At 46.8% G+C, this 22,411-nt stretch overlaps 1 pseudogene; it reads right to left on the bottom strand.

The window, feature by feature from the left end:
• The window catches only part of LOC119300344, a 37,135-nt pseudogene that overhangs the window by 3,599 nt on the left and 11,125 nt on the right, over positions 1 to 22,411 (bottom strand).

Raw genomic sequence — 22,411 nt, 5'->3', positions numbered from 1 at the left:
CGGATGGGTCAAGTCAATCACATCATTCTCTAATGATGTGATCCCGTTAATCAAATGACAACTCATGTCTATGGTTAGGAAACATAACCATCATTGATTCAACGAGCTAGTCAAGTAGAGGAAAACTAGTGACACTCTGTTTGTCTATGTATTCACACATGTAGTAAGTTTCCGGTTAATACAATTCTAGCATGAATAATAAACATTTATCATGATATAAGGAAATATAAATAACAACTTACTATTGCCTCTAGGGCATATTTCCTTCAGTCTCCCACTTGCACTAGAGTCAATAATCTAGATTACATTGTAATGATTCTAACACCCATGGAGTCTTGGTGCTGATCATGTTTTGCTCGTGAGAGAGGCTTAGTCAACGGGTCTGCAACATTCAGACCCGTATATATCTTGCAAATCTCTATGTCTCCCTCCTTGACTTGATCCCGGATGGAATTGAAGCGTCTCTTGATGTGCTTGGTTCTCTTGTGAAATCTGGATTCCTTTGCTAAGGCAGTTGCTCCAGTATTGTCATAAAAGATTTTCATTGGACCCGATGCCCTAGGTATGACACCTAGATCGGATATGAACTCCTTCATCCAGACTCCTTCATTTGCTGCTTCCGAAGCTGCTATGTATTCCGCTTCACACGTAGATCCCGCCACGACGATCTGCTTGGAACTGCACCAACTGACAGCTCCATCATTTAATAATAACACGTATCCGGTTTGTGACTTAGAGTCATCCGGATCAGTGTCAAACCTTGCATCGACGTAACCGTTTACGACGAGCTCTTTGTCACCTCCATATACGAGAAACATATCCTTAGTCCTTTTCAGGTATTTCAGGATGTTCTTGACCGCTGTCCAGTGATCCACTCCTGGATTACTTTGGTACCTCCCTGCTAAACTTATAGCAAGGCACACATCAGGTCTTGTACACAATATTTCATACATGATAGAGCCTATGGCTGAAGCATAGGGAACACCTTTCATTTTCTCTATATCTTCTACAGTGGTGAGGCATTGAGTCTGACTCAACTTCACACCTTGTAATACAGGCAAGAACCCTTTCTTTGCCTGATCCATTTTGAACTTCTTCAAAACTTTATCAAGGTATGTGCTTTGTGAAAGTCTAATTAAGCGTCTTGATCTGTCTCTATAGATCTTGATGCCCAATATATAAGCAGCTTCACCGAGGTCTTTCATTGAAAATTCTTATTCAAGTATCCTTTTATGCTATTCAGAAATTCAGTATCATTTCCGATTAACAATATGTCATCTACATATAGTATCGGAAATGTTACGGAGCTCCCACTCACTTTCTTGTAAATATAGGCTTCTCCAAAAGTTTGTATAAAACCATATGCTTTGATCACACTATCAAAGCGTATATTCCAACTCCGAGAGGCTTGCACCAGTCCATAAATGGATCGCTAGAGCTTGCACACTTTGTTAGCACCTTTTGGATCGACAAAACCTTCTGGTTGCATCATATACAACTCTTCTTTAAGATATCCATTAAGGAATGCAATTTTGACATCCATTTTCCAGATTTCATAATCATAAATGCGGCAATTGCTAACATGATTCGGATGGACTTAAGCATCGCTGTGGGTGAGAAGGTTTCATCATAGTCAACTCCTTGGACTTGTCGAAAAGCTTTTGCAACAAGTCGAGCTTTGTAGACAGTAACATTACCGTCGGCGTCAGTCTTCTTCTTGAAGATCCATTTATTCTTCATGGCTTGCCGATCATTGGGAAAGTCAACCAAAGTCCACACTTTGTTCTCATACATGGATCCCATCTCAGGTTTCATGGCCTCAAGCCATTTTGTGGAATATGGGCTCATCATTGCTTCCTCATAGTTCGTAGGTTCGTCATGGTCAAGTAACATGACCTTCAGAATAGGATTACCATACCACTCTGGTGCGGATATTACTCTGGTTGACCTACGAGGTTCGGTAGTAACTTGATCATAAGTTCATGATCATCATCATTAGCTTCCTCACTTACTGGAACTGATTTTAGTGATGAACTACTTTCCAATAAGGGAGAAGGTACAATTACCTCGTCAAGTTCTACTTTCCTCCCACTCACTTCTTTCGAGAGAAACTCCTTCTCTAAAAAGGACCCATTCTTAGCAACGAATACCTTGCCTTCGGATCTGTGATAGAAGGTGTACCCAACAGTCTTCTTTGGGTATCCTATGAAGACACATTTCTCCGATTTATGTTCGAGCTTATTAGGTTGAAGCTTTTTCACATAAGCATCACAGCCCCAAACTTTAAGAAACGACAACTTGGGTTTCTTGCCAAACCACAGTTCATAAGGTGTCATCTCGACGGATTTAGATGGTGTCCTATTTAACGTGAATGCAGCTTTCTCTAAAGCATAACCCCAAAACGATAGCGGTAAATCAGTGAGAGACATCATAGATCGCACCATATCTAGTAAAGTACGATTACGACGTTCGAACACACCATTACGCTGTGGTGTTCCAGGTGGCGTGAGTTGCGAAACTATTCCGCATTGTCTCAAATAAAGTCCAAACTCATAACTCAAATATTCGCCTCCACGATCAGATCGTAGAAACTTGATTTTCTTGTTACGATGATTTTGCACTTCACTCTGAAATTCTTTGAACTTCTCAAATGTTTTAGACTTATGTTTCATTAAGTAGATATACCCATATCTGCTCAAATCATCTGTGAAGGTGAGAAAATAACGATACCCGCCGCGAGCCTCAATATTCATCGGACCACATACATCAGTATGTATGATTTCCAACAAATCTGTTGCTCGCTCCATTGTTCCAGAGAACGGCGTTTTAGTCATCTTGCCCATGAGGCATGGCTTGCAAGTACCAAGTGATTCATAATCAAGTGATTCCAGAAGTCCATCAGAATGGAGTTTCTTCATGCACTTTACACCAATATGACCTAAACGGCAGTGCCACAAATAAGTTGCACTATCATTATCAACTCTGCATCTTTTGGCTTCAATACTATGAACATGTGTATCACTACTATCAAGATTTAGTAAAAATAGACCACTCATCAGGGGTGCATGACCATAAAAGATATTACTCATATAAATAGAACAACCATTATTCTCTGATTTAAATGAATAACCGTCTCGCATCAAACAAGATCCAGATATAATGTTCATGCTCAACGCTGGCACCAAATAACAATTATTTAGGTCTAATACTGACCCCGAAGGTAGATGTAGAGGTAGTGTGCCGACGGCGATCACATCGACTTTGGAACCATTTCCCACGCGCATCGTCACCTCGTCCTTAGCCAATCTTCGCTTAATCCGTAGCCCCTGTTTCGAGTTGCAAATGTTAGCAACTGAACCAGTATCAAATACCCAGGGACTACTGCGAGCATTAGTAAGGTACACATCAATAACATGTATATCAAATATACCTTTCACTTTGCCATCCTTCTTCTCCGCCAAATACTTGGGGCAGTTCCGCTTCCAGTGACCAGTTCCTTTGCAGTAGAAGCACTCAGTCTCAGGCTTAGGTCCAGACTTGGGTTTCTTCACTTGAGCAGCAACTGGCTTGCTATTCTTCTTGAAGTTCCCCTTCTTTCCTTTACCCTTTTTCTTGAAACTGGTGGTCTTGTTGACCATCAACACTTGATGCTCCTTCTTGATTTCTACCTCCGCAGCCTTTAGCATTGCGAAGAGCTCGGGAATCATCTTATCCATCCCTTGCATATTATAGTTCATCATGAAGATCTTGTAGCTTGGTGGCAGTGACTGAAAAACTCTGTCAATGACACTATGTTCGGGAAGATTAACTCCCAGTTGAGTCAAGTGGTTGTGGTACCCAGACATTCTGAGTATATGTTCACTGACAGAACTATTCTCCTCCATCTTGCAGCTATAGAACTTATTGGAGGCTTCATATCTCTCAGTCCGGGCATTTGCTTGAAATACTAACTTCAACTCCTGGAACATCTCATATGCTCCATGACGTTCAAAACGTTGTTGAAGTCCTGGTTCTAAGCCATAAAGCATGGCACACTGAACCATCGAGTAGTCATCAGCTTTGCTCTGCCAGGTGTTCATAACATCTAGCGTTGCTCCTGCAGCGGGTTTATCACCTAGCGGTGCTTCTAGGATGTAATTCTTCTGTGCAACAATGAGGATAATCCTCAAGTTACGGACCCAGACCGTGTAGTTTCTACCATCATCTTTCAACTTATCTTTCTCTAAGAACGCATTAAAATTCAACCGAACAACAGCACGGGCCATCTATCTACAATAACATAGACATGAAAAATACCATCAGGTACTAAGTTCATGATAAATTAAAGTTCAATTAATCAAATTACTTAAGAACTCCCACTTAGATAGACATCTCTCTAATCATCTAAGTGATCACGTGATCCATATCAACTAAACCATGTCCGATCATCACGTGAGATGGAGTAGTTTTCAATGGTGACATCACTATGTTGATCATATCTACTATATGATTCACGCTCGACCTTTCGGTCTCAGTGTTCCGAGGCCATATCTGCATATGCTAGGCTCGTCAAGTTTAACCCGAGTACTCTGCGTGTGCAAAACTGGCTTGCACCCGTTGTATGTGAACGTAGAGCTTATCACACCCGATCATCACGTGGTGTCTCGGCACGACGAACTGTAGCAACGGTGCGTACTTAGGGAGAACACTTATACCTTGAAATTAGTGAGAGATCATCTTATAATGCTACCGCCGAACTAAGAAAAATAAGACGCATAAAGGATAAACATCACATGCAATTAATATAAGTGATATGATATGGCCATCATCATCTTGTGCCTTTGATCTCCATCTCCAAAGCACCGTCATGATCACCATCGTCACCGGCTTGACACCTTGATCTCCATCAAAGCATCATTGTCATCTCGCCAACTATTGCCTCTACAACTATCGCTACAACTTAGTGATAAAGTAAATCAATTACATGGCGATTGCATTTCATACAATAAAGCGACAACCATATGGCTCCTGCCAGTTGCCGATAACTGTGTTACAAAACATGATCATCTTATACAATAAAATTTAGCATCATGTCTTGACCATATCACATCACAACATGCCCTGCAAAAACAAGTTAGACGTCCTCTACTTTGTTGTTGCATGTTTTACGTGGCTGCTACGGGCTAAGCAAGAACCGTTCTTACCTACGCATCAAAAACCACAACATGGTATAGTGATTGCTTTTTGATCTTCAGAAAGAACCATGTTCATTGAATCCGATTCAACTAAAGCTGGAGAAATAGACACCCACTAGCCACCTGTGTGCGAAGCACGTCGGTAGAACCAGTCTCACATAAGTGTACGCGTAATGTCGGTCTGGGCCACTTCATCCAACAATGTCGTTGAATCAAGAATCAACTAGTGACGGCAAGCAATATGTATATACCCACGCCCATGACTCCTTTGTGTTCTACTCGTGCATATAACATCTACACATAAACCTGGCTTGGATGCCACTGTTGGGGAACGCAGTAATTTCAAAAAAATTCCTACGCACACGCAAGATCATGGTGATGCATAACAATGAGAGGGAAGAGTCTCGTCCATGTACCCTCGTAGACTGTAAGCGGAACTGTTATGACAACGCGGTTGATGTAGTCGTATGTCTTCACGATCGACCGATCCCTAGTACCGAACGTACGACACCTCCACGATCTGCACACGTTCAACTCGGTGACGTCCCACGAACTCACGATCCAGTAGAGCTCCGAGGGAGAGTTTTGTCAGCATGACAGCATGATGATGGTGATGATGATGCTACCGGAACAGGGCTTCCCCTAAGCACCGCTACGATATAACCGAGGTGGATTATGGTGGAGGGGGGCACCACACACGGCTAAAAGATCAATGATCAACTTGTGTGTCCATGGGGTGCCCCCCTCCCCCGTATATAAAGGAGTGGAGGAGGGGGTGGGTCGGCCCTCTTTATGGCGCCCCCTGGGGAGTCCTACTCCCTCCGGGAGTAGGATTCCCCCCTTTCCTAGTAGAAGTAGGAGCCCTTCCAAGTAGGAGTAGGAGAGGAAGGAAGGAGGAGAGAGGGAGGAAGGAAAGGGGAGCCGGCTGCTACCTCTTGAGCACTGCGTTGGATTTCCCCAAAGAGGAGAGGATGATGCAGCAAAGTAGCGTAAGTATATCCCTCAGTTTTTGAGAACCAAGGTATCAATCCAGTAGGAGGCTACACGCGAGTCCCTTGTACCTACACAAAAACAATAGCTCAACGCAACCAACGCGCTTAGGTGTTGTCAATCCCTTCACGGTCACTTACGAAAGTGAGATCTGATAGAGATGATAAATAATATTTTTGGTATTTTTGGTATAGAGATGCAAAGTGAAAATAAAAGGCAAAGTAAAAGCAAAGTAATAATAAAGTGATGGAGATTGATATGATGAAAAAGAGACCCGAGGGCCATAGGTTTCACTAGTGGCTTCTCTCAAGAGCTTAAGTATTCTACGGTGGGTGAACAAATTACTGTTGAGCAATTGACAGAATTGAGCATAGTTATGAGAATATCTAGGTATGATCATGTATATAGGCATCACGTCCGAGACAAGTAGACCGACTCCTGCCTGCATCTACTACTATTACTCCACTCATCGACCGCTATCCAGCATGCATCTAGAGTATTAAGTTAAAAACAGAGTAACGCCTTAAGCAAGATGACATGATGTAGAGGGATATTTTCATGCGATATGATAAAAAACCCATCTTGTTATCCTCGAGGGAAACAATACAATACGTGCCTTGCTACCCCTTCTATCACTGGGAAAGGATACCACAAGATCGAACCCAAAGCTAAGCACTTCTCCCATGGCAAGAACAACCAATCTAGTAGGCCAAACCAAACTGATAATTCGAAGAGACTTGCAAAGATAACCAATCATACATAAAAGAATTCAGAGAAGATTCAAATATTATTCATAGATAAACTGGATCATAAACCCACAATTCACCGGTCTCAATAAACACACCGTAAAAAGAAGATTACATCGAATAGATCTCCATGAGAGAGGGGGAGAACATTGTATTGAGATCCAAAACGAGAGAAGAAGCCATCTAGCTACTAACTATGGACCCGTAGGTCTGAAGTAAACTACTCACACTTCATCGGAGGGGCTTGGATGATGATGTAGAAGCCCTCCGTGATCGATTTCCCTTCCGGCGGAGCTCCGGAACATGCCCAAGATGGGATCTCATGGATACAGAAAGTTGCGGCGGTGGAATTAGGTTTTTGGCTCCGTCCCCGATCGTTTGGGGGTACGTAGGTATATATAGGAGGAAGGAGTACGTCAGTGGAGCTTTGAGGGGCCCACGAGGCAGGGGGCGCGCCCTCCACCCTCGTTACCGCCTCGTGGCTTTCTTGACGGAGGGTCCAAGTCTCCTGGATCTTATCTGATGAGAAAATCACGTTTCCGAAGATTTCATTCCGTTTGGACTCCGTTTGATATTCTGTTTCTCCGAAACACTGAAATAGGCAAAAAACAGCAATTCTGGGCTGGGCCTCCGGTTAATAGGTTAGTCCCAAAAATAATATAAAAGTGGAAAAATAAAGCCCAATATAGTCCAAAACAGTAGATAATATAGCATGGAGCAATCAAAAATTATAGATACGTTGGAGACGTATCAAGCATCCCCAAGCTTAATTCCTGCTCGTCCTCGAGTAGGTAAATGATAAAAAGAGAATTTTTGATGCGGAGTGCTACTTGGCATAATTTTAATGTAATTATTCTTAATTTTGGTATGAATATTCAGATCCGAAAGATTCAAGACAAAAGTTCATATTGACATAAAAATGATAATACTTCAAGCATACTAAATAAGCAATTATGTCTTCTCAAAATAACATGGCCAAAGAAAGTTCATCCCTACAAAATCATATGGTTTAGTCATGTTTCATTTTCTTCACACAAGAATGCTCTCATCATGCACAACCCCGATGACAAGCCAAGCAACTGTTTCATACTTTAGTAATCTCAAACCTATAAACTTTCACGCAATATATGAGCGCGAGCCATGGACATAGCACTATGAGTGGAATAGAATATAATGAGGGGGTTATGTGTAGAAGACAAAAAAGGAGAAAGTCTCACATCAACGAGGCTAATCAATGGGCTATGGAGATGCCCACCGATTGATGTTAATGCAAGGAGTAGGGATTGCCATGCAACGGATGCACTAGATCTATAAATGTATGAAAGCTCAACAAAAGAAACTAGTGGGTGTGCATCCAACTTGCTTGCTCACGAAGACCTAGGGCACTTGTGTCGGATTTCGGGTTCCGGTAGACCCTTAAGGTTCAAACTCTGGGGTGCGCACGGAGATCTTTCCCCTACCGACTCGCGCTTCTATGGCTCGCAAGAAATCTAGGCTGGAAAGAAGAGCACACAAAGGACACGAGGTTTATACTGGTTCGGGCCACCGATGTGGTGTAATACCCTACTCCAGTGTGTGGAGTAGTGGATTGCCTCAGGGGCTGATGATGAACAATACAGGGGGAAGAATGGCCTCGCCAGAGGTGTTCTTGAGCTGGTGCGGTGTGTTCTACTTGGTCCGGATCTCTCCCTCTCTTTCTCTTCTCTCTCCCTCTCTTCTTTTTTCTTCTCTTTTTTTCTGGGGATAGTCCTATTTATAGAGGCCCTGGTCCTCTTCCCAAATAATGAGCGGGAAGGGCGCCAACAATTGGCCATCTTGAAGGGGAACATCTAGTACAAGTTATCTTGACCAAAGGTGGTCTTCGACTGCCAAAAGCACTGGTGATGATGCCGTCTTGGGCTCCACGGTGACCTCCGTCTTGCCACTCTGCTGGTCTTGGTCTCGTTGCACTGGAATGGTAATCTTTGCCCGATGTCATGGCCTGTGCTTGCTCCCTTTGCACCAAAGGGGAAACAAAGACACTGCGCAGGCCGGCGCCCGCCTGGCGCCCGCCTAATCTCGATCGTCATGGCTTGCGTCACGGGATCCTCGCGAGGCACCCCTGCCTTGATCTCTCCGCCTCCTCGCGAGCCTGCCTGATGAGGCTGCTCCTGAGGAAGCCTCCTGTCGTCCGCCCTGCAAGGCTTGGCCCCTTGCGAGGGTCTTGAGCTTGAGCTGATGAAGCTGGGCCGCACTGGGCCCCCACTCGAGCCACGCCGCAGGCAGGCAAGTCTGGGACCCTCATTCCTAGAACACCGACAGTAGCCCCCGGGCTCAAGGCGCGCCCGGGCTTGGCTTAGCAGAGAAGCGAAGGGGCAAGCGCGAAGCGCCACGGACCCCAATAGCCTGCGGCCTTGGGCGCCGCGTGGCGATTGATTGGACGTGGGCGTCTGCGCTTCCCCATGATGCCTCGGCAACCGTCCATCTGACAAGGAGGTGCCCGGGCCAGGCTTACTTGCTTTATTCTTGTTCGCCTTGTCCCAGATCACCTTTCTCGCTCTTCTCCTTCCTGCTCCCGAAATCCTCCAGATCTGTCTCAATCCTTCCCATCCGGCACGCCATGGCGCCTCGCAAGTCCCCAACCAAGGCCTGGTACTCGCCGGCTCTGGACCCCCCGAACTTGTCGGAGAAGAATCTCGCACTCACGTGCCCGATGACGGTCATGCAGGGCAGCAAGAGGGCGACTGTGCTCAAGGCCGGCTCCGACCAGCCTGAGGGCATGGGGAGCACCTTCTATCCGTTCTTTGTGAGCGCCATCATCGCCGGTCTGGTGCCTCCTTTCTCCGAGTTCTTCTTTGCTGTTCTCTGCCAATACAACTTGCAAGCTCTGCATCTCCACCCCAACTATGTTCTTCTCCTGGCGATTTTCGCTTACTATTGCGAGGCTCATGTTGGGGTGAAGCCCTCGGTGGCCTTGTTGCGCCACTATTTTTCCCTCCGGGTTTCTTGTGCCCATGTCTCTGCATGCACGAGCTTTATCGCATACTCCAACTCCAATGCTATCTCGAAGCCTGGGAAGAGAATTGAAGGCTTCCGGAGCAAGTGGGTCATGGTGGACGTCGGGCGCTTCCACCCCCGACTGGTGTTGCCTACGGGGCAGCCCAAGGCCGTTGACACGTGGTCCCACGTGGAGCTCATCGACCCCCGTGCGAAGGCGGTGCTGAAGAGGATGAACGCGGACCTGAGGCCAGGCAACTTGGGGGCGGCGAAGCTGACCGGGGCTACACTCCTAAGGGAGTTCTTGGAGCACCGGGTGGCTCCACTCCAGGAGCACTCGCTCCCATTGTGGAGGCTTGGGGAAGCGGACGCCGCCCTGCGCCCAGGCTCCGAGGCCCTGACCGACGAGGATCTAGTCACGGCCCTCCACTCCTTGGTTGGGGGAGACGTGGCGAGCCCGGTGGGCGCCCCCATCCCCCTGTTCCTTCGTGACGACTGGGAGCAGGTGGTGAACACCATGCCCACCTTCAATGGCGAGGGGCTAGTGCCCGCGGAAGCTCCCGAGGATCTGGCGGCGCTGGCGATGGTGGACGTGTCCTCCGGCAGCTCCAGCGGGAGTGAGAGGGAAGAAGAGGCGGAGGAGGAAGAGTCTGACTCTGAGGCGACTGGCGAGGAGTCGGGGGAGTCCTTCCCTTGGCGCAGGTCCCGGGCCCTCCGCTCCATGCCGGACGACGACGAGGCTGGCGCCAGGCGAGGAGGGGAGGAGTCTCCCTTGGTCACAAGGAAGGGCAGGTCGGGGCCAGTTCTCCCAGGGTCTGCTCTGGTCCCCGGGCGGTCTGAGGCCAGCTCCAGCCCTCCTGATGTGCCTTCTGCTTCTGGGCCTCCCAAGGCTGACCCTAGCTGCAAGCTCTCGGGCTTCAAGTTTGGCCGGAAGCTGCTGGAGTCCGCGAACGATGACCAGTAAGTGCTCGATTCATGCTTCGCTTGGTTTCTGCCGCCGAGGCTTGACGTCTGCACTCTTTTGCTAGGCCGGCACCTGCAGCGAAGAGGTTGAGAGGGGCTTCTGCGGCCCTGCTTGGGGCGAGTCCATCTACCGGGGTGGCGCCTTCATCTGCTGGGGAAGGAGACAGCGAGGCTCATGCCTCCCCTGCCTGATCATCTTCGCGAGGCCAACTGGGACGCTTCGGCGAGGAGTCAGCCCCCGTGGCCCCGCTGACCCTGGAGGCTGCTGCGCTTGATGCTGCAGCCGGGGTAGCCAAGGCCCAGGTGGTTCCTTCCTACCAAGTTGTGATCACGCTGCCGTCCTCTCCACCCGCTCCACTGGTTCCCGTCTCTTCTGATCCCTCTGGCGCCGTCCTGGACCCGGTCGCCAACAAACTAAGCCAGCTGCGGGAGGATCTTCTGAGCGCGGACCCTCGCCTAGTGACCGGGCGCCTGGAGCTAGCTTCTGGCTGGGCCCGTTCTACCGCCTCCGTCCGAGCAGCGCTAAGCCAGGCCATGTCGGCCTCCGATGGGGAGAAGCAGGCTGCCAGCCAAGCCAAGGCCGCTCGCAACGCTGCCCTGGGCGACGCTGCAGCTGCCCAGGGCCGCTAAAAGGCGCTGGAGGTCGAGCTGCAAGGCCTGCACAATGAGCTCACCAAGGAGGTCCGCGGCCGCCACGAGAAGGAGGAGATGAAGGCTCGGGAGGCTGCCATCAAGGATCGGGGCACCAAGCTTGATGACCGCTGTGGCCGGTTGGAGACGCTGGAGCGGTCGCTGAAGGCGGAGAGGACCAAGCTAGACGCCAAGGCGAAGGTGCTGGCTGAGGATCGGGTGGCCTTCGCGCAGCTGGAGAAGAAATCTTGCGCCGCGCTGAAGACGCTTTACGAGGGCGGCTTGGAGGAGCCGTTGGCTGGTGCGGAGGACGGCCCCGCCGAGCTGCTTCCCTTCCTGATCCGTGCGCTTGAAGATGTCGCAGATGGCCTCGGCCCCACGGCTGAGGCCGAGGCGCGTGCCCTGTCTTCTGCAACGCTGACGCATGTCCTCAGCCACGTCTACCTGCGCGACCCCAACGTCGACCTCGAGAGCCTGCTGGAACCCGTGAGCGGCGACCTTGCCGCTGCTGCCGCTGAGGCCATGAAAGGCCGAGCCGAGGCTTTGCTGGGGAGGTTCCGCGCCTTCAGTACCTTGCCCGGGCACGGTGCCGCCAGCTCCGCGGCCTCAGGAGGCGGAGTCGCCCAGCGTGACTCCACCACAGGTGGCGGTGCCACTGGAGAGTGATCCCTTCGCGGCTTCTGTCCTATTTTTACTCCTGCAACATGCACCATGCCTCGTGGAGGCGTTTAAACTTGTGTTTGGTGTCGTGAAACAATCTATGGCTTGTAATATTTGCTTTAAATTTCCTGGAATTTGCATTTTCCCCTCCTATTTGCTTGTTGAAAGTGCAACTATCCCTAGGTGGTTTTGGTAATTCATAACAACATATAGCTCATTGAGCTTATGCTATTCCAAGATGACTATTTCAGGAAAGCTCAATGATTGGCATGGCATGGATGTGAAAGTGGAACCCTCAAAATGCTAAGGACAAAGGATTGGCTCAAGCTCAAAAGCTCAAGACTCTTCATTTTATATTTTAGTGATCCAAGATCACATTGAGTCTTTAGGAAAAGCCAATACTATCAAGGAGGGATGAGGTGTTGCTTAATGAGCCTCTTGCTTCATGTGCTTAGTGATATGCTCCAAAACCCTCAACTACTTTCCCATATCCACATATGACCTAAACCCTAAGCCAAACTCGGTCCTACCGATTCTTTCTATCCGGCGCCACCGAGTTTCACTTGTCATAAGCCACTGCCAAACCCTAGCAATTCGGTTCAACCGATAGGGATCTCGGTCTCACCGAGATGTGATTGCAAACTCTCTGTTTCCCTTTCGTAACTTTTCGGTCTCACCAAAAGAGCGAATCAGTCCCACCGAGATTGCAATGTAAACTCTATGTTTCCTTTTTGTAACTTTTCGGTCTCACCGAAAGAGCAAATCGGTCCCACCAAGTTTACCTGACCAACTCTCTGGTTAGCTTATTACCAAACTCGGTCTCACAGAGTTTGTGTAATCGGTCTCACCGAGATTACGTTATGCCCAAACCCTAACCATATCGGTCCTACCGAGTTGCATGTCAGTCCCACCGAAAATCTCTAATGGTCACTAGGTTTACCTTTTCGGTCCGACCGAGTTTGTTGATTCGGTCCCACCGAGATTGGAAAACTGTGTGTAACGGTTGGATTTTGTGTGGAGGCTATATATACCCCTCCACCTCCTCTTCATTCGTAGAGAGAGCCATCAGAACACATACACAATTCCAACTCATATGTTCTGAGAGAGAACCACCTACTCATGTGTTGAGACCAAGATATTCCATTCCTACCATATGAATCTTGATCTCTAGCCTTCCCCAAGTTGCCTTCCACTCAAATCTTCTTTCCACAAAATCCAAATCCTATGAGAGAGAGTTGAGTGTTGGGGAGACTACCATTTGAAGCACAAGAGCAAGGAGTTCATCATCAACACATCATTTGTTACTTCTTGGAGAGTGGTGTCTCCTAGATTGGCTAGGTGTCACTTGGGAGCCTCCGACAAGATTGTGGAGTTGAACCAAGGAGTTTGTAAGGGCAAGGAGATCGCCTACTTCGTGAAGATCTACCGCTAGTGAGGCAAGTCCTTCGTGGGCGATGGCCATGGTGGGATAGACAAGGTTGCTTCTTCGTGGACCCTTCGTGGGTGGTTGCTTCTTCGTGGACCCTTCGTGGGTGGTTGCTTCTTTGTGGACCCTTCGTGGGTGGAGCCCTCCGTGGACTCGTGCAACCATTACCCTTCGTGGGTGGAGCCCTCCGTGGACTCGCGCAACCATTACCCTTCGTGGGTGGAGCCCTCCGTGGACTCGCGCAACCGTTACCCTTCGTGGGTTGAAGTCTCCATCAACGTGGATGTAGGATAGCACCACCTATCCGAACCACGGGAAAAACATCCGTGTCTCCAATTGCGTTTGAATTCTCCAAACCCTTCCCTTTACATTCTTGCAAGTTGCATGCTTTACTTTCCGCTGCCAATATACTCTTTGCATGCTTGCTTGAATTGTGTGATGATTGCTTGACTTGTCCTACAATAGCTAAAATCTGCCAAGAACTAAAATTGGGAAAATGTTAAGTTTTTATTTGGTCAAGTAGTCTAATCACCCCCTCTAGACATACTTTCGATCCTACAAGTGGTATCAGAGCTTTGGTCTCCATTTGCTTTGATCTCCATAGCTTTTGGTGGTCATAGCCTTGGTTTCACAACCTAGGAGAGTATGGCGTCTAGCGAGGGAAATTATCACCGTAGAGGTCCTTACTTTGATGGTACTAATTTTGCTAGTTGGAAGCATAAAATGAAAATGCATATTCTTGGACATAACCCCGTCGTTTGGGCTATTGTGTGTGTTGGTTTGCAAGGTGACTTCTTTGATGGGAAAGAACCAAACCGTGAAGCTACCGCGGATGAGTTGAAGATGTTGCAATACAATGCTCAAGCTTGTGATATTCTCTTCAACGGATTGTGCCCCGAAGAATTCAACAAAATCAGCCGTCTTGAGAATGCAAAGGAAATTTGGGACACTTTGATTGATATGCACGAAGGTACCGACTCCGTCAAGGAATACAAGTTGGATGTGCTTCAAAGTCAACTTGACAAGTTCAAAATGAAGGATGGTGAAGGTGTCGCTGAAATGTACTCTAGGCTTGCTCTCATCACAAATGAGATTGCCGACGTAGGAAGTGAAGAGATGACCGATAGATTCATCATCAAGAAGATTCTAAGAGCCTTGGATGGAAAATATGATACCGTGTGCACATTGATCCAAATGATGCCCAATTACAAAGATCTCAAGCCAACGGAGGTGATTGGAAGAATTGTTGCTCATGAGATGTCACCTAAGGATAAAGAGTAACTTCACAACAAATCAAGTGGTGCCTACAAAGCCTCATGTGAAGCCCCTACATCATCAAGTGAGAAACAAAACTTCAATGAAGAATTGAGCTTAATGGTGAAGAACTTCAACAAGTTCTACAAGAGTAGAAGCAAAGATAGAAGCTTCAAGTCAAGGTCCTACAATGACAAAAGATCTTCTAGTCGAGAGCGAAACTGCTACAATTGTGGAAGACCCGGACACTATTCCAATGAGTGTACGGCTCCCTACAAGAGAAGAGAAGATTCCCTAAGAAGAAGAAGCAAAGAATCACCACCAAGAGAGAGAAGGAGTAGAGATGATCGTTATGAATGAAGATACTCACGGAGAAGCAAAGGTTCGGAAAGGAAGGAAAAATCATCAAGGAGCTACACAAAACGAAGACATCAAGCTCATGTTGGTGAATGGGTATCCGGCTCCGACTCCGACAGCCACTCCGAGAGAAGTTATCACTCCGACTCCGAAGATACTCAAGATGAAGGTGTTGCCGGTCTAGCACTTGTGTCAACCAACTCCTACGACATATTTGACTCACCAAATGAAGGAATTGGAAGATGCTTCATGTCCAAAGGTCCTAAGGTAACACACCCCGAGTATGTTGATTTCAATAGTGATGAAGATGACTTGTTAGGTGATGATTTGCTTGTTGACAACTCTAGTGATGAATACTATGATGAAACATCAATTAATCATGCTAATCAAGATAAAACGAATGACAATGATAAGGAGAAGATTGAGGCTCTAACTAAAGAACTAAACACTCTTAAGTTAGCTCATGAAACTATCTTCGAAGATCATCGAGAACTTTTAAGAGCTCATGAGAAATTATGCTTTGAAAAGCTCAATCTTGAGCAAGAGCATGAGTTCTTAAAAGCAATCAATGATGATCTCCGCAAGAAAAGTTCTTCTTACATTGCCAAGCGTTTACTCTTATCCACTTACATGCCTCAAGTCAAGTCTAGTAACAAGAACAAGAAAGATTCTTCCTCTAGCAGTAACAATGATCATGCTAAATCCAATATTGTTGCTTCTAGTAGTTCTCTTGATTCCACTAATGATTCTCTTAGCCAAGTTACACTTGAGCAAGAAAATAGCTTATTGAAGGGAATTATAGAGAAAGGAGTGTACAAAAGCTTTGCCGGGAGTAAGCAATTCGAGGAAATTGTGCGCAAGCAAGGAATGCACCGGAAGAATCAAGGTGTTGGTTTTGAACGAAAGTTCAATGCCAATGGAGTTGAGTGGGAAGAAGATCAATACCCCAAGACAAAGTTTGTTCCCCAACAAGAGAAGTATGATACTTCTTTCAAGGGGACACAAGCTCAAGATGATCTTCCACCACAAGACTACAAGCAAAAAGGCAAAAACAAGCTTCAAGAGGAAATTGATGCATTTGAAGAAGCTCCTAAGACCTTAGTCAAGTGGATTCCCAAGACTACTTCAAGTTCCACTTCATCAAATACGACTACAACTCCAAGGATTCCCATCAAGATGATGTGGATCCAAAAGAAGAAGAACTAGAGAGTTCTTGAGGGTGACTCCGCCAACATACTTCACTCTTATCATTTTGGCAAGAACAAGTGCAATCAACTTCCACATCTTGCACTAGTTCAAGGAGTCACAAACCCTCTTGTTGGTAAGACAAGGGACAAGGTAACCTAAAAGTTTTCATGGACATCATCTTGTGTGTGCATCACTCTATGTCTATGGATATCCTTGTTTGTTCCTTGTGGGACTAACCCATGTAGGTATTGAAAGTGCAATTCACTCAAATGGATAGCTCCAAGTGATCTACATCAACATTGAGCATCCACATCTTCAACATCTACATGAAGTCATCATCGACAAAACCCGAGGTTAGTTCATCCCTCTAAGGGGGGATATCACATCTAGGGGGAGCTTTACTCTAAGACTTGAGCTAAAGCAACTCTAAAGATGTGAACACAACAATGCTTTATGTAAAAGTGGCAACCCCACTTGAGCTTAAACGATGAGTATGACCTATGATCAAGTGTTCTCACTTGACTCCTAAGTCAATATACTCATATATAGATGACCTTGTCATCGCAAATTGCTTGATAGATGCTAGAATTGGTTGTGCATGCCTTGTCACATATTTCATTTGCCATCTTATTGTGTGAGCATGCTGGTTGCATATTTTACTCATTCGAGGACATCCACTTGTTGTTTTGATTGTTTGGTTTTATTTCCTTTTGCCAAGTGGATGGACAAGAATGACTAAGAACCTCCTCTAGCTATCTATGCTTTTCTCGTCTCAAACTCTATTCATGCTACATCACAAAATTTGATCAAGTCAGATTCGAACCACTCTATGTGAGGAGCGCTCGGAGTCCCCGATTCGTCATAGACTTAAACTTCCAAAACCTCTTTATGATTCTCGGTCTGACCGATACCCTACTTTCGGTCCTACCGAGATCATTAAGTTGATCTAGGTTTTTGATCTCGGTGCAACCGATTTGAACCATTCGGTCACACCGAGTTGCAACAACTGTATACAGTTTTGCATCTCGGTGCCACCGAGTTGTTCCACTCGGTCACACCGACAGGGTCGGGCTATATATAGTCACGGGCAAAAATTTGGAAATTTCTCCGAACCCCTTCGCCCGCGCGATAGCCTGCTCTGCCAACTTGGTCTCCAGATCGTCTCCTCGCCGCCAGCCGCCTCCAGTCGCTGGTCTCCGTCGCCGTCAACGGAAATTCAACCCCACCGTTGCCACCGTAGTGAGTCTCCGCCGAACTAGGGTATGGACTCGATCTTTGTGCTATTCCCCAATCCGATTCTTAGCACATTGTGATCATCATGATTCTTGCCACGTTTGTTAAACTTCTATCCAGTCAATGAACTCGTAGATTAGGTTTAATTCGAAAATTTTAGGGTTAGGTTTCTGCCGAAACCATCTCGGACCCACCGAGTTGAAAAACTCGGTCCCACCGATTTGGCTTATGCCATTGCACAAGTGAGACTCGGTCTGACCGAGAATTACTTATCGGTGTGACCGATTTTGGAACTCTGTGAAACCCTAGCAGTCTCGGTGCCACCGAACTGTGACTTGGTCTGACCGAGTTCACTAGTTTAGGTGCCAAAACTGCTTCGGTATCACCGAGTTTAGAAATCGGTAGATCCGAGATGCTTTCAGTGGGAAACTAAAACTAAGTTTTTGAATTATTCTTTTGCAAAAATCTCTGCATTTTGTGATGCTTATCCACTCTATCTCATCTATAACCTATTCACAGGGTCAGCAGTCAGAGCTTGCATCATGTCAGACCAAAGTGATAGCCAGAACTTGTCAGAGCAGCAAGTGTAGATGAGTGAGGGCACTAGTCCCTCAAGTTCCTCAGATGATGGCAGTAGAAGTACTCCTAGCAATCTGCCAAAAGCTGCCACCAGACAGAGGAAGAAGAGAACCTCAGAATCAGAGGATGAGGATTATGTGGCAGAAGAGGAAGCAACTTCAAAGAGAGTAGTGCTTGAGAAGGAACATGGCTCAGCTCAAGGCACAAAACCAGGGATGAAGATCAAAAGGCTAGCAGGCAGGCAGCCTATGTCAAAGGCCAGAGCTTCAACTGAGAAACCCACTCCCATAGAGCCAGTTGCTGCTGAAGGCAAGAAAAGGAAGGAAAGGGTCAAGAAGACCGTAGCCAAAGTGCTTGGAAAGGCTTCCATCATGGAAGATGAGGATGAAGAAGAAGAGGTTGCTGCACCAGCACCTCAGGCTCCCAAGCTGATGGGTGATGCCATAAGATCAGGGTCAACTGCTTCTAAGGCCAAGCCAGCTCCAAAGCCAAAGCCAAAGAGGAACACAAGAAGCATCCCAGCTACTGAGAAGAACAAGGCCCCAATGCCTGAAGCTGCAGAAGAAGAAGAAGAGAATGTTCTTAGAAAGCTCAAGCCCAAGATCCTAGACCACAATGATGCTCATCCTGTGGCTGAGGACATGAAGCTCAGGAGAGATTCAGGGCTCCAGAAGTGGAGAGAAGCAGACCCGCATGCTTCAAGGAGAAGGACTGCAGTTGACTACAGGTTTCACACCAAGGAGCAGCAAGACTTTTATGAGACAGTGCTGCTAGACAAGAAGCCAATTGTCTGTGATATGAGATGGGTTGATTGGCAATACATCAAGGACAACGAAGAGTACTACCCTGGAGTGCAGGACAGCTTCAAGGCATGTGGAGTAGAGGACTTTGTTGGGCAGAAGCTCACAAAGTGGAACGAGGAACTCATCATGCAGTTCTACTCCACAGCCCATTTCTATCCAGATGGCAGGATTGTATGGATGTCAGAGGGTACGAGGTACCAGTCTACAGTTGCTGAATGGGCTCAGCTGATTAATGCCCCAGAAGAGCATGACGATGACTTGGACATTTATGCCAAGAAGAAGATGGACCACAACTCAATGTCAAACATGTACAAGGAGATTCCAAATGAAGCATTTGATACGTTCAAGTTTGGCTCAGTACACTATCTTCTGTCAGGGCTGCCAACCATCAACTGGATTCTTAGGCACACCCTATTGCCCAAGTCTGGAGATCACAAGATGATCAGAGGCCATGCGATCAATTTGCTTCATATATTTGATGTGCCACAGAACTTCAAAGTGATGATCCTCATGGTAGAGACCATTAAGAGGACAGCAGCTGATCAGAAGAGGAGCTGTGGATATGCCCCACAGATTCAGGAGCTCATCAACTCTAAGATGGGCACGGGCATATACTTATTGGACAAGGAACACCTGCCCATCCGTCCAGACTTTGAAGATAATCAAGTGGTCATGACTGAGAATGAGCCATCATCTGCCCAAGCACAAGCCAAGAAGGAGAAGGCAAGGAAGGAGAAAGCTGCCAAGATGCCTACTCAAGAGGAGGCATCTGAATATTTCCTGAAAACCAAACAAGAGCAGCTTGGTTACTTGATTGCATCCACCCAGCGGATTGAGCAAGGACTAGCCACCCTAACTCAGAACCAGACATGCTTAGAGAGGATCATGGAACAAAAGTTCTATGACTTGGATGTCAAAAGTGACAGAGATTCAGACTGCAGTGGAGCAGCTCCAGGATGACATGCAGGAGAGGAGAGGCAAGACTACAACTGATGCCTTTGCCAGAGTGCCACGAGGTCCGAGGTCGTCTGCAGTGCCAGTTGCTGACCCTAGAGCCACCACTTCTACACCACTACAGCTTCAGTTCCACCAGCTCCAGCATCCACTTCAGCCTCGACTCCGACCACGTCTACAGAAGGCTTCGTCCTTGGAGTGCTCCGGACTCCACCACCACCTGAAGATCAAGCCTGAGTGTCGACTTAGCACCATGCATTTTCTAGGAACTTTTTGGTAACTTGTTGCCAAAGGGGGAGAAAATGTATAGATCATAGGCTTCGAGAGAGAGTGTTGCTTTTATTCTCTCTTGTTTTATTTGGTGGTTTTTCGAACTTTGTTTGCTTTTGTGTGAGATACTATGTCATTGCTCGTGAGACATTGATGATCATGTGTTTGATCATAAGCTACACTTAATGTTTGCTTAATATTATCATCTTATCTATCTTATGTGATCATTCACTATTCTTGGTGATGAGTGCATGTGTTTCATTCTTATCATTTTAAGCGCTCCACCAAGATGTATGTGACATGGAAGAGTAACTCATGACTCTAACTCTTTGTGCATTTGCAGTCCAAAGCAAATTTTAAATATGCACAAATTTAGGGGGAGCTCTTACTTGTCACATACTTCTCAAAGCGACGATATATTTCATGCTTATTATCATTTGTCGAAGCTTTGATCTATATGTTATCATCAATTACCAAAAAGGGAGAGATTGAAAGTGCAACTATCCCTAGGTGGTTTTGGTAATTCATAACAACATATAGCTCATTGAGCTAATGCTATTCCAAGATGACTATTTCAGGAAAGCTCAATGATTGGCATGGCATGGATGTGAAAGTGGAACCCTCAAAATGCTAAGGACAAAGGATTGGCTCAAGCTCAAAAGCTCAAGACTCTTCATTTTATATTTTAGTGATCCAAGATCACATTGAGTCTTTAGGAAAAGCCAACACTATCAAGGAGGGATGAGGTGTTGCTTAATGAGCCTCTTGCTTCATGTGCTTAGTGATATGCTCCAAAACCCTCAACTACTTTCCCATATCCACATATGACCTAAACCCTAAGCCAAACTCGGTCCTACCGATTCTTTCTATCCGGCGCCACCGAGTTTCACTTGTCATAAGCCACTGCCAAACCCTAGCAATTCGGTTCTACCGATAGGGATCTCGGTCTCACCGAGATGGGATTGCAAACTCTTTGTTTCCCTTTCGTAACTTTTCGGTCTCACCGAAAGAGCGAATCGGTCCCACCGAGATTGCAATGTAAACTCTATGTTTCCTTTTTGTAACTTTTCGGTCTCACCGAAAGAGCAAATCGGTCCCACCGAGTTTACCTGACCAACTCTCTGGTTAGCTTATTACCAAACTCAGTCTCACCGAGTTTGTGTAATCGGTCTCACCGAGATTACGTTATGCCCAAACCCTAACCATATCGGTCCTACCGAGTTGCATGTCAGTCCCACCGAAAATCTCTAACGGTCACTAGGTTTACCTTTTCGGTCCGACCGAGTTTGTTGATTCGGTCCCACCGAGATTGGAAAACTGTGTGTAACGGTTGGATTTTGTGTGGAGGCTATATATACCCCTCTACCTCCTCTTCATTCGTAGAGAGAGCCATCAGAACACATACACAATTCCAACTCATATGTTCTGAGAGAGAACCACCTACTCATGTGTTGAGACCAAGATATTCCATTCCTACCATATGAATCTTGATCTCTAGCCTTCCCCAAGTTGCCTTCCACTCAAATCTTCTTTCCACAAAATCCAAATCCTATGAGAGAGAGTTGAGTGTTGGGGAGACTATCATTTGAAGCACACGAGCAAGGAGTTCATCATCAACACACCATTTGTTACTTCTTGGAGAGTGGTGTCTCCTAGATTGGCTAGGTGTCACTTGGGAGCCTCCGACAAGATTGTGGAGTTGAACCAAGGAGTTTGTAAGGGCAAGGAGATCGCCTACTTCGTGAAGATCTACCGCTAGTGAGGCAAGTCCTTCGTGGGCGATGGCCATGGTGGGATAGACAAGGTTGCTTCTTCATGGACCCTTCGTGGGTGGTTGCTTCTTCGTGGACCCTTCGTGGGTGGTTGCTTCTTCGTGGACCCTTCGTGGGTGGAGCCCTCCGTGGACTCGCGCAACCATTACCCTTCGTGGGTGGAGCCCTCCGTGGACTCGCGCAACCATTACCCTTCGTGGGTGGAGCCCTCCGTGGACTCGCGCAACCGTTACCCTTCGTGGGTTGAAGTCTCCATCAACGTGGATGTAGGATAGCACCACCTATCCGAACCATGGGAAAAACATCCGTGTCTCCAATTGCGTTTGAATTCTCCAAACCCTTCCCTTTACATTCTTGCAAGTTGCATGCTTTACTTTCCGCTGCCAATATACTCTTTGCATGCTTGCTTGAATTGTGTGATGATTGCTTGACTTGT

The sequence above is a fragment of the Triticum dicoccoides genome, chromosome 5A, assembly GCF_002162155.2.
Source record: "Triticum dicoccoides isolate Atlit2015 ecotype Zavitan chromosome 5A, WEW_v2.0, whole genome shotgun sequence".
NCBI lineage: Eukaryota > Viridiplantae > Streptophyta > Magnoliopsida > Poales > Poaceae > Triticum > Triticum dicoccoides.
The sequence above is the reverse complement of the archived record's forward strand: the minus strand, read 5'-3'. Positions and strand labels throughout refer to the sequence as shown.